The following is a 12,977-nucleotide window of genomic DNA, read 5'->3' on the forward strand; positions in this document are numbered from 1 at the left end:
ATGTCATTAGGTTGAGCAGCTCATCAAGATGCAGAGGGTTGAATATGAGAAGCGTGATAAGGAAAAAGGTCAGAATGGCGCTAGCAGGAAGGGCCGGGGTGGTGAAGCAAATCGCCCCGGCAAGGCTCTTCGGAACCAAGCAAAACCCGCCAGGGGCAGAGAGACGGAAGATTGCGATAATGACAGTGATAGAGGGGATGAAGAGGAAACCAGCGAGCAGGAATTCCAGAAGGCCACTGATGCTCTGTGCATTGACGGAGGTGCATCTCTGCACTCCTCTCACCACCAACTTAAACGGTGGGCGCATGAGGTCAATGCCATGGAGCCAGCGATAGAGTCTGAGAAGCCACTCAAATGGTCACGCACACCCATCGTCTTTGACGAAGAGGACCATCCTAACCGCACCACTATGGTAGGATGATTGCCATTGTTGGTCTCACCAATGATCCGCAGCCTCAAGGTCACAAAGATGTTGGTTGATGGCGGGGCCGGGTTGAATCAGATTTCCCCAAAAGTCATCAGCAAACATTAGATAGCATAGGAAGAACTCAAGGTCACAGGCAAGTTTCAAGGATTCAACCCCGGTAGGTGTCATCCTAAGGGAAAGATCATGTTACCAGTGACATTCGGGGAGAGTTGAACTACCGGACTAAGAAGGTTGTGTTTGATGTGGTCGACCTCCCCCTGCCGTACAATGGAATCCTTGGACGCCCAACTCTAACAAAATTCATGGCGGCATCCCATTATGCCTACAATACCTTGAAGATGCCAGGACCAATGGGAGTCATTTCCATTCCGTCAGACGAGAAGGACAAAATTATTTGCGTGGATAAGATGTACCGGGATGCAGTCACGGCAGAGGCCGCGGAAGCCACAACTCCCGCCAAGGAAATCAATGGATATAAGAAGGATAACGTCGACACCAACAAGGAATCCGGGAAGCGTACCTCTTCGGGCTATACTGCACCTGTTGATGAATTGCCGGAGAGTTCCAACAGCAAGCGATCCAAGGCCACCGCACCTCCTATGAAAAAGGTCCTGGCAGGGCTGGCTGGCGCTGATGGTACCTTTCCTACCAGTGCCACCCTTGATCACAAAGAGGAAAGCGCGCTCATTGCCTTCCTACGGGCGAATACCGATGTGTTTGCTTGGCAACCATCTGATATCGCCGGTGTTCCCAGGAAGGTAATCGAGCACCACCTAGATGTTTTCCCACATGCCCGACCTATCAAGCAGAAGGTCCGAAAGCAAGCCTTGGAGTAGCAACAATTCATTGCAGAAGAGATCAAGAAACTTGAGGCAGCTGGTCTAGTCAGAGGAGTACTACATCCAGCGTGGTTAGCAAATCCAGTGGTCGTATGGAAGGTTAACGAAAAATGGAGTCTGTGCATAGATTTCGTAGATCTTAGCAAGGTCTGCCCGAAGGATCCATTTCCCTTGCCGCGCATTGACCAGATTGTGGACTCCACTTCAGGATGTGAGTTGCTCTCGCGTCTGGATGCATACTCTGGATATCAGTAGACTTTTATGTCCAAGGAAGACGAAGAGAAGACCTCATTCATCACCCCATGTGGCACATACTGCTTCGTGTGCATGCCTTTCGGGTTGAAGAGTGCCGGGTCCACTTTTGCAAGAGCAGTCCAGATTGGTTTTGAATCACAGTTGTACAGGAACATTGAAGCCTATTTGGATGATACTGTGGTCAAGACCAAGGATAGATCAACCCTCATCCAGAATTTGGAAGAGACATTTGCTAATCTGCGCAAGATCAACTTGAAGCTGAACCCGGAGAAGTGTGTGTTTGGCGTTCCCTCCGGCAAGCTACTTGGGTTCTTTGTATCCCATTGCGGGATAGAAGCCAACCCCGACAAGATCAAGGCTATCAAGCAGATTCAGGCACCCCAGACAGTTAAAGATGTGAGGCGTCTGACAGGGTGTATTGCTGAGCTTAGTAGATTCATCTCCATGTCAACCAAGCGCGCCTTGCTGTTCCTCAAAATTGTGAAGAAGACAGGGCCCATGAAGTGGACTCTAGAAGCAGACACAACATTGCAATATTTGAAGACCTACTTGTCCTCTATGCCCACTTTGGTTGCTCCCAAACTACAAGAGTCGTTGCTGCTATACATAGCGGCAACTAATAAAGTGGTTAGCGTGGCCCTAGTGGCATAGCGGGAAGTAGAAGAGACAGAAAGTGAGAACAGCCCGGCAAGGCCAGATGCGGATCAAGACAAAGAGGAGCATGGCAGTGGAGGCCACCCCAAGGACGCGGCAAGGAAGAAAGTGGTGCAGCGTCTAGTTTACTTCTTCAGCTTCCTATTACAGGGGGCTAGATCTAGGTACTTTGGCGTGCAAAAGTTGATTTTTGGCCTCATCATGGCCAAAAGGAAACTGCGCCACTAATTTCAAGCCCATGAGATCATGGTGGTCGCCCGCTTTCCTTTGCAAAGGGTACTCCGAAACCCTTAGGCTACCGGAAGAATAGTGGAGTGGGCATTGGAGTTATCCAGCTTTGGCCTGAAGTTTGAAAGCACATCAACAATCCAGAGTAGGGCATTGGCAGAGTTTATTGCAGAATGGACGCCAACCCCTGATGAAGAAGTAGAGGAAATAGTTATTCCTGGCAAGGTGGCGCCCCAAGAATGGATTATGTATTTCGATGGTGCATTTTCCCTACAAGGTGCAGGGGTTGGCATGCTTCTCGTTGCTCCCACTAGAGAGCACCTAAAGTACGTCGTCCAAATGCATTTTCCCCAGGAGGAGGCAGCCAACAATACAGCAGAGTATGAAGGGCTCCTTGTCGAGCTAAGGATTGCCACCGAATTGGGAATCTAGAAGCTAATCATTCGAGGAGATTCACAACTTGTGGTGAGACAAGTCAACAAGGATTACCAAAGTCAATTGATGGAGGCATACGTTGAGGAAGTGAGAAGACTAGAGGAGCACTTTGACAGATTGCAAACAGAGCACGTACCCCGTGCGGAAAACAACGTTATTGATCATTTGTCAAAGTGTGCTATGCAGAAGCTTCCTGTGGAACTAGGAACTTTTGTTCTCCATCTTACTCAGCTCTCCGCATCCCCAGCAACAATGGCCTGAAAGAAGAGGAAATTGGACTCCGGTATGCCTCTCCTGGTAGAGCCTCTCAGGGCTCCTGGCAGGGACCCTACTGGAAACAATTCCCTTTCGACTGCCAGGCTGCACCCTCCTCCCGGGCCACTGGTCCCCGCGGTCGAGGACTATGCCCCAGCGAATGAGGAGGTGCCGCTAGTCCTTGTTGCCGAGCCCCAGGCTCCAACTAGGGCAAGGTACATTGTCCACTTCCTCCAAACTGGAGAACTTCCCGAAGAGCAAGCAGAAGCTGAAAGAGTAGCCCGGAGGGCTAGTATGTATCAGTTTGTCGATGACACACTATACAGAAGGAGGCCCAACGGTGTGAAATTGAAGTGCATTTGCCGGGAAGAAGGAAAGGAATTGCTGGCAGAAATACACAAAGGCATGTGCGGCTCCCACATTGGATCACGAGCATTGGTTGGGAAAGCGTTCCAGCAAGGACTCTATTGGCCACAGCCCTCCAAGATGAGGTCGAGCTATTCACCAAATGTGAAGCCTGCCAGTTCCATTCCAAGAACATCCATCTGCCTGCCCAAGCTCTTCAGACAATCCCTTTGTCATGGCCGTTTTCTGTCTGGGGGCTCGATATCCTCGTCCCTTTCCCTCGAGCTGTCGGGAACTTTGAATTCTTGTTCGTTGCCATCGAAAATTCTACAAAGTGGCCGGAAGTAGAAGCCGTGAGAAAGGTGAATGCTCAGTCAGCTATCAAGTTCTTGAAAGGATTGGTGTGCCGCTTTGGAGTCCCTTCCTGGATCATCACTGACAACGACACCTAGTTCACGAGCCGCGCCTTCAAGCAATAAGTTCATGCCCTTGGAAGCAAGATCTCATTTGTCTCTGTTGCACATCCCAGAAGCAATGGACAAGCTGAGAGGGCGAACACTTAAGTGTTGCAAGGACTCAAGACAAGAACATTTGATAAGCTATAGAAGTGTAGCCCGCGATGGATCGACGAGCTGCCGGTGGTTCTTTGGTACCTTAGAACGACACCAAATCGAGCTATCGGGCAGACTCCTTTCTCCCTAGTCTATGGGGCAGAAGCAGTTATCCCCACAGAACTCATTTACGGGTCACCTCGAGTCCTTGCCTACAATGAAGTAGCACAGGATCAACACTGGCGTGACGACGCTGTGCTTCTCGAGGAGAACCGTCTCCGGGCTGCTACGTGTGCTCCATGCTACCAGCAAGCCCTGCGTCGCTATCACAGCCGCAGGGTTCATACCCGGTGTTTTGAGGAAGGCGACCTTGTCCTTAGGCGCCTTCAGTCCGCCAAGGGTGCAACCAAGTTATCGTCAAAGTGGAAAGTCCCTTACCGGGTACTATGAGTCACCAGACCTGGCGCAGTCCGTTTGGAGACCGGAGATGGCATTCAATTGCAAAACACATGGAATATTGAGCATCTCCGCAAGTTCTACCAGTAAGGCGTGGCTGTCGGGCCCCGCTCGGCAGCCACCCTTTTGTATAGGCCTTGACTTATTTGCATGTAACCCCTTGTAGAAAGCCAATCGCAGACCCTGAGCAATAGAGAAATAAATGAAGCGCTGAGGGGCCCCCGACAATTTGCATGCATGCATAAGCATTTCATGAGCATCGCATGTTCATGTAGATAAGATCGCATCTGGCATCATCTTCATCTGCATAAATTGCAGGCACCTACCGAAGACTTGGTCTCCTAGAGGAAGTGGAAAGATGAGCCTACACTACGATCTCCGACAATCCAAACAGATAAGTTCTTTCTCTTATCCATATGTGTTCTGCAAGTAAACACTTGTGCATAAGAAGACCTTGCCGATTTTTGAATTTTAGGTGCTCCCATCTCTTGACTCGAATGTTGCTTCGGCCAAGATGGTTGTAGTGGCCTTTGATAAAAAAGATTGGCGCGGGGGCTGGTCCCTCTTCACGGTTTTGTGCCCGGTAGGCCTAACTCCCCGGCAACAAAACTGGGGGGGTACCGACAGGGTAGCCTGCCGGGGGAAACTTGTTTACTTAAAAGTATGTACATGCACGAGTCCTCGGCAAGGTTTATCTTTTTCATTTAATATGCTGATTAAACAAGTATAGACCTTACAAGACACAAACATGGATTGAAGAGATTATTTGAACTAAAATTTGGCAAGTGCCTATAGATTAAAGATTAAAAAAAGATAAGATGCCCGTCATGCCTTCACTTTTTCCTCTCCTTCTTCAAAACTACAGGAAGAGATGAGGAAGGTGGAGGGAAGGCCTGGATGGGATTCGGCAGCTCCCCAGGATCAGGGTGGCGCCGTTTCCTGGCTAGGAGGAAGAAACCAGAGGGCAAGAGTGAATGGTGGCGCTGCCGGAAGCTCAGACAGGGGCGGCGGAGTCACTGGCAAACACGACTCGTCGGAACGGGCGTCCCGATTCTTGATGCATCGTGGGTTGGTGCCACCTTCCGTACCACTGCCACCCGAAGCCTCCATCGCAATAGCCGAATCAGGCACCATGCTCTCCGGGTAATCACACAAAGAGCATGGTCGTCCCCGACGGCGTGAAGACCTGGAGCCGCCGCGCATTAAGGAAACATGAATGGGATCGAGGAGCTCTCCCACGTGCCAAGAAGACGATGCCTGGGGAAGTCGGGTCCGCCTTTACCGATGGCGATCCCATTCTGCGACCTCTTTCCGGGGCCGCGAGAGATGGGGGAATAGGCCACGGTCGACTAACACACCTTGCGCCCATTGTGGGCTTCGGCGTGGTGTCGCTTGCATCGCCGCTCACTAAAATTGAAGCAACAGACGGCTCGGCGATGAGCACACCAGAGTCACCACCTCTGGTGCTACCGCTACGCCGTTCGCATACCCTCCTGAAGCTTGCGGGAAGATGAGGAAGGGATCTCGCCCCAACAGAAGCGTAACCACGCCTCCTCCTGGCCTAGACCAGACTCACTCCCCATACATCAGCACAAGCATTCGGCATTGCCAAATTCAAGCTATGGCCCATGGCCTGGCCCCGGGCTCTCCCCTTTGGCATAACCAGGAGAAAGCAGAGGATGGAGGAGAAGGGATGTGAGGATGAGTGCCTGCGCTCGTCCCCGCCCCTCCTTTTATAGGCGGGTCGAGGAAGGGAGCCGATCCCACAACGGGTAACCGCCGCCCTCCTCCACCTATTCAAGAAGACCAGGCCCCTGCCTTGATGCTCTCCCGCACGACGCACCTCCGTTACCTACCCCACTTGGTGCATGCAGCATACGTGGCCAAGGATAACGGCGTGGTGGGAAGAGTGAATAGGTAGTTACTCGCCCGTGCGAATAAAATCATTCACGAACCATTACAAGGGTGGCCCCACCACGATTGGCCAGAGAGACAAGATTCCACAATGAGAAGAACCTCGCTTGCTGGGCAGGTTGGCCTGGAAAGGTTGGGATTATCCCGGCAATGAGCCTCCAAAGATCGCCCCAGCAGGCCTGCCGGGGCTCACGGAGGCAAGCTACTCCACCTCATCACACACAGCGACGCACATCAGTGGTGAGTGCAGTGTCAGGCTCCTAAGTGACTAACTGAATGCTCTCTGCCACTGGCAGCCACTTCCTACCAAAAATACCTCAATCCATCAAAGCATGAGTAGGGTTTTAGACCTCGCGGCGACCCGAAACTGGGTAAAACTACCCGTGTGATCACGGCCGTGCTATGTTACGCTTCTCCGCTCTTTGTGCAACGTGCCCATGCCCACGCCGAACCAAAAGGGACTCTTCGTCCAGGTGGTCGTGGTTTCCCATGACATAGGCCCAACTGTTACACGTGCCATTAAGAGGCCGATAGGCCAGTTGGGCTGAAATTTATCAATCAAGACTACAGGCCGTTAAGAGGCCTAAACTTACTTCGGACAAGAAATAGCCCAGTTTCTGCATGGGCCGCTAAATGGCCTAAAGTGAAACCGGGTCGACAAAGGCTCAGATGCACCACAGGCCGCTAACAGGCCGAAACTATTGTCGGGCCGAACTGGTAAATAGTCATTTAATAGGCTGAAATACAAACAGGGCTTAGAATGGGCCCAAAAGAACAGTGGCATGTTAACAGGCCTAACCTGATATGGGCCGTAAGTTGTCCCAAAACACGGCAGGCTGTGAATGGGCCTGATCTGATATGGGCCTCAATTCGACCCAAAACATGGCAGGTTGTTAACGGGCCAGCCCACTAGTGTTTGAAAAAATAAGGTGGGCCTTTAACTAGACCGACCTTTTTACCTTAAATGGGCCACTGTTAGGCTGTGCCAGGTGTCGTCATATCATAGGCGTCTTCCGTCCATTTTAGGGATGACATCTGTCCCAACGATGAGCTAACACGTGCATTATCCGGTGAATGAGAATTTTACATGTGGAAAATCCCCATTTGTCCGGGCTGTTAACGGGTTATCGGATCCAAACCGGAACCGGATAGCTTAACGACGACCCGTTATGGTGGATGCCACGTGACGGTTACCCTTGACGAAAGCACTTCTATTTAACGGGCCATCCCACTAGTGTTTGAAAAATATGGTGGGCCTTTTGCTGGCCGACCTTTTTACCTTAAATAGGCCACTGTTGGGCTGTGCCACGTGTTGACATATCATATGCGTCTTCCGTCCATTGTAGGGATGACATATGTCCAAACGATGAGCTGACACGTGGATCATCCGGTGAATGAGAATTTTACACGTGTAAAACCCCATTGGTCGGGGCTGTTAATGGGTTATCGGATCCAAACCGGAACCCGATAGCTTAACAGTGACCCGTTACGGTGCATGCCACGTGTCGGTTACCCTTGACGAAAACACTTCCATGACGCGCCATTTATTGTCATGGAAGTGGACACTTCCATGATGATAATTTTGGTATTATCATGGAACACTTCTATGACAGCACAAGTATGACTATCTTGATTCTGTCATAAAATCGTCATGGATGTACATGCATGACAGAAAACATGACGTATTGTGACAAAGACGTATCATCAAGGAAGTGTATTTTTTTGTACTGAAATGAACATTTTGGACACGCGGTCCAGCCAATGGCCAATTGACATGTTTCACATGTCGAATTTGGGAGCAACGGTAACATGACTTGAGGAACAAGTAATGCTAACTCCTCACTCTAAGACAAATATCTCGCAGTGAAGAAGATCACAGTCTCTTGCTGGCAAGTATTTGCTCGGAACACAAAGAGATTTCTCTCACATCTTACATAGGTTTTGGGTTTAGCATCAGAGAAGCAAAGTTTTGTACGCTACACCCCTCTTAATAGTACGATGGTCTTATGTCTCAATAAAGAGGAGAAGAACAACAAAATAAATGCTACGTCTTCACTTCGTCTTCAATCTCCTTGGACGCAGTCATTTTCCTCAGATAGACACCAAACCAACTGATTCACTACAACAATTTTTGAGGGGCCACTCTTGTTATCGTAGTCTTCGGTGATATCCTTCGCTGCACGCAGGGAGATTATCTTCGTCGTTTGCAACAAACTCCTCGTGATCTCAGGGTCCTGTTACTCTATGTGCACTAGCAAACACATAAGTCCCATATTGTTTCTGTCAACAAACTCCAAAACACAAGGGGCCTATCATTGCACTGACAGGAAGCAGGTATTGTCTCCCATGGTCGTACTCTCTGAAACTATTCCTACAACTGTTGCAGGGTATTCGGGAGGGATACTAGTGCTAGCACCTTTTGCCTGGTACAGTATTGATAGTCTTGGAGAAAACTCGCTCTTCCCTGGACAAAACTATCCAATGATGGTGATAGGCGATACAGCTGTTGTTGGCACAACATTACTACCATTTATGAGAAGCAACTGTATCTATCCCTCGGACATTGGTATGGTTCCCTACCCTGGCTATCACAATATGCGTCCTGATATAGGCTGCTTCAGCCTGGATGATGACTCTTGTGTTGGTATCGATATTGATAATAGCTGGCTCTACCCAGAGAATCACTTATGGTTCAAAGCAAGCATTTCCAATGCCAAGGATTGGTGGACCTGAAGTTTATTTCATCGCTTTCTTATTTGTGGTGTGAGAAAAACATTAGTATTTATAATGTATCATCATTTTCGTTATGCGTGGGTGACCTATTATATTATGTAATATTAAATGATATGGCTGTGATAAACTTACTAAATTTATGAATGGATTTCGAGTCGCTTCTCAGAGTGGGTGCTGCGACGATGCAAAAATAATCCCGAATAGCCAATTGTACATGCATTGCAACGGGTTATCGGATTATTCCAATCAACAATAGCACTACTCCTACTCCTACTAGTTATATTGGCTTCACATGCTTCGCCCAGCGGGTGGGTGTTTTTACTGTAGCTGCAAATCCCATCATCCTAGGTCATCGGATGAGTCCAATCAACAGTAGAATTGCATTCTGATGTTTTGATTCAAACTTTCAAAACTGCTGCACCATCTCTATCTACGTCTACGTATACGTAATACAACAAGTTTTAAACTTGAGACCAGCCATCCACCCTCACAAAGAACACTTTTTAGCCAACCATAGACTCCAGGAATTTTGGCCATAGTGTGAGGTGGGCCATATGTTAATGTGTTCGATGAACGTAACCAACACCTCGAATCCTTGATATATAGTAGGTTGGCATGGGCTAGAACAAGCATTCACGTCCAGGAGTACAACACACGCCACCAGCACGACTCCCATCTGACACCATATTTCTGGCAGTCCGTGCTACAACTATCTCTTCTCCTACCTCGTTTCGCTAACTCAGCCATCGCGCAGCGGGCAGGGTGGGGGTTTGGCGATAGGCGGTTTCCTCAACTGCGGCCCCACTTGTAAGTGAAGATGCGAGATAGCACATGCTCCCCCCTTGAGCGCCATGCCGGACCAACCGTGTGGGTGTGCGACGTGAACACGGCAGGCTTTTCCTTTTCAACTTGTACTAGTGACTAGTAAGTTGTAACACGTTGTTTTTGCTCCTGGCGCGAATGATTTTCCCTCAAAAGATTGAAATAACAATTCAAAACGCTAGCGCTGGGCTTCTCCCACATGATAAACGGTTGAGTTTTGCCAATTTCAGCCGTTATCGCTTTCCTTACATGCGGTCCCACATGTAAGTGATATGCCTAGCCAATGTGCGTTGAGAGGTGGGCTGGAACGCCCGCCTGGGGGTGATCCTGCGCAGCTGTCTGCTTGCATGCCTCCGGTCTACTCAAAGACTCCGTCCTGATTTGTTGGTCCTTTCGTATTTTGTGTCAATTTTTGACCATAGATTTAATTGACAAATCTTTAGTGCATGTTATAAACATTTATATGGTTGGATTCGTATTTGAACATAGTTTCCAATGAAACTATTTGTGACATGCATTAGCATTTTGTAAACTGAATTCATAGTCAAAATTTGGCACAAAACACTAAGGGGAACAATAAACTAGGACGGAGGTAGTACCACCCGCACGGCGCCTCCTAGTAGCCAATTAATAGAGGGACGCGTGGCAGCACTCAAATGGTTAGTAGAATGCCCACTGTTTCAATACTACTTCCGTTTTCGATTGTAATGTGGCAACTCTTTGTTCCAAAATGACTTTGTTTTGGTTGTTTATGTGTGCGCATTCGCAAATTGGACCACCACGCCTAGACGTTTGGAATCCATTCCCATTTCTTGCATCAGACGTAAACATTCCCATTACACGTCAATACTAATATATAAGAAGCTTGGTTGTGGCGCGGTTCATGCACGGTACGTACGTAAGTTATGAAGTTGATGCAAAAAGTAAGAAAATTACAGTAGACATGAAATTGACACAAAAATAAAGATGCATATGGATCCATCAACAACATCCTCTGGCCCTAGTGTGCCGAGTCACCAACGAAAGGGTGAGAAGCAGCGGCATTGGCGGCGAGCTCAACGTGCTTTTGAACAATGCCATCCTATCGTCCTCCTCTGGCATGTAGTAGTCCTCGTGGACGATTTTCTTGTAGACGTGGGTGATTATGTCGATGGTGTCTTGCTGACCCATGCGCTGCGCGGCGAGTGCGACCTCGTGGTGGACATTCTTCGGAGTGATGGCGGGTAGTCGTAGGGCCACCAGTGCGTCGAGGTTGTGACCATAGAGGCCGTTGAGGGTGGGGGCATCACAGAGCCTGGGCGCATGGGATGGAGGCCTATGTCAAGGTCGTCCGCGAGCTTCTTCACGGAGGTGAACTCTTCGAGGAAGCCGACAAGGGCCTCGTCAAACAAGGAGACGAAGCTGTCGTCCAAGAGGCCTCACAGTGAAGTATTTTTGTGACATGCATTACTAGATATTGCTAGTCAAATACTAAATCAATCCAGATAGAGGTGGTAGTACTACTAAATCCAAACGGTGGTGCTAGTACTAGTAGTACTACCAAAGTACGAATGTAGTAGTGCTGTACTACCCGTTGGTCAAATTATTACGTGCTACTCCTCACAGTGAAGTGACAAGAACCTGCGCCGAAGATGACACCTGAGTGTAGATGCCGTGTTCGGCAGACCAAAGTCAGCCTCACCGTTCACTATCACCATAGCTGTAGAGCTAGCCTGCTTACAACTAGCCGTGTTCGACATAATTTCTCGTGCATTGCCAGGAGTAATAATAAATATTGTACTCGAATAATGGGTATTATATCGTTACTGCACCTATGCATGGGAACATTTATCGTAACATAGTACCTCGTGCTGGATAGTCGTAATATTACAAGTTTCAAACTGATATTAAAAATGCTAGGAGTAATGTTGCACCTACGAAGAGGGAATTATTCGGAAGTTTACATAAGAACTTTCGTTACTTTTGGTGGATGTGGCATTATCGTACAAACTAAAATCCACCGCCCTGACAAGTCAGTAATGGGAAAATAAATTTTTGAGTCTCTTGCCACTTGATGTTTCAAAAACAAATTTAGCTTCTGTGGTGCTTTTGTCACTTAGGCATAGACGCTTGCGGTGATCAGCACGCCATTAATTGTTGTGCCAGAGAACGCCAAACCTCATTAAGTTGAACAGACTTGCCTCCAGAACAAAGAACCTGTCCAATTTAATCTTAGATGTGTTTCCTCGATAGTCGATGAAATCAATTTCTGTAAGATGGAGATCAAGGCATTTGATGTGATTGTGATAGTGCAGCACATTTTTCGCTTTCGGTCTTTTTTATCTACAAAAGAAGAGAACATATTAGAGCAGCTGGATGTATAAGATCGTCATGTCATCAAGAGGTATCAATATCATTCGCTCATACGATAGGGTTGGCTCTAAGGCTAGTGATAATTTTTCACTCTCTCTCTCTTTCTCTTTCCTCTCATTTACCTAGGAGCAGGTGAAGAGCTTGGGCATTTGTTGCCTTCCACTATGTGGCCGATGCCATACTTCTCAAAAGTATGCCACATAATATGCATTAATGTCAAATAAAAAATATTTTGGCACTGCTCTAGCAATGTGAGAGAGTTTGCACCGTTGTGCACACAGACCCACATGTATAAAAAAATCAATCAAACCAACTACACCAGCCTCTCCCTCTCCCAAACAAGTGTTTTTTATTGCCTCGATCCTCTCCCTCTGCCACACAAGTGTTTTATCATAGCGTGAGTTAATTTGGCACCGGAGCAAAGGCCTCTTTCGGTTTGGAGGATTTCTATGGGAAATTTTCCTATAGATGCATTCGGTTTGTAGGAAATGCGTACAGGAATTTTGTACGAATAATACTCATTTCCTATGTTTTTGGAGGAATATACACATCTACTGAGAGCTCATTTTGTGTGTAGGAACGAGGCAAGACAATTCCTTAGGATGGCTAGTGCCATCCTATCAAATTCCTATATTCCTCATAATTCCTACATTTTGGTTCCACCAAACCGAAGGAGGCCAAAGTAGGTGATCCAGATTGGGGCACCAGGTG

This window comes from Aegilops tauschii, chromosome 6 (genome assembly GCF_002575655.3).
Source record: "Aegilops tauschii subsp. strangulata cultivar AL8/78 chromosome 6, Aet v6.0, whole genome shotgun sequence".
NCBI classification, from domain to species: Eukaryota; Viridiplantae; Streptophyta; class Magnoliopsida; order Poales; family Poaceae; genus Aegilops; species Aegilops tauschii.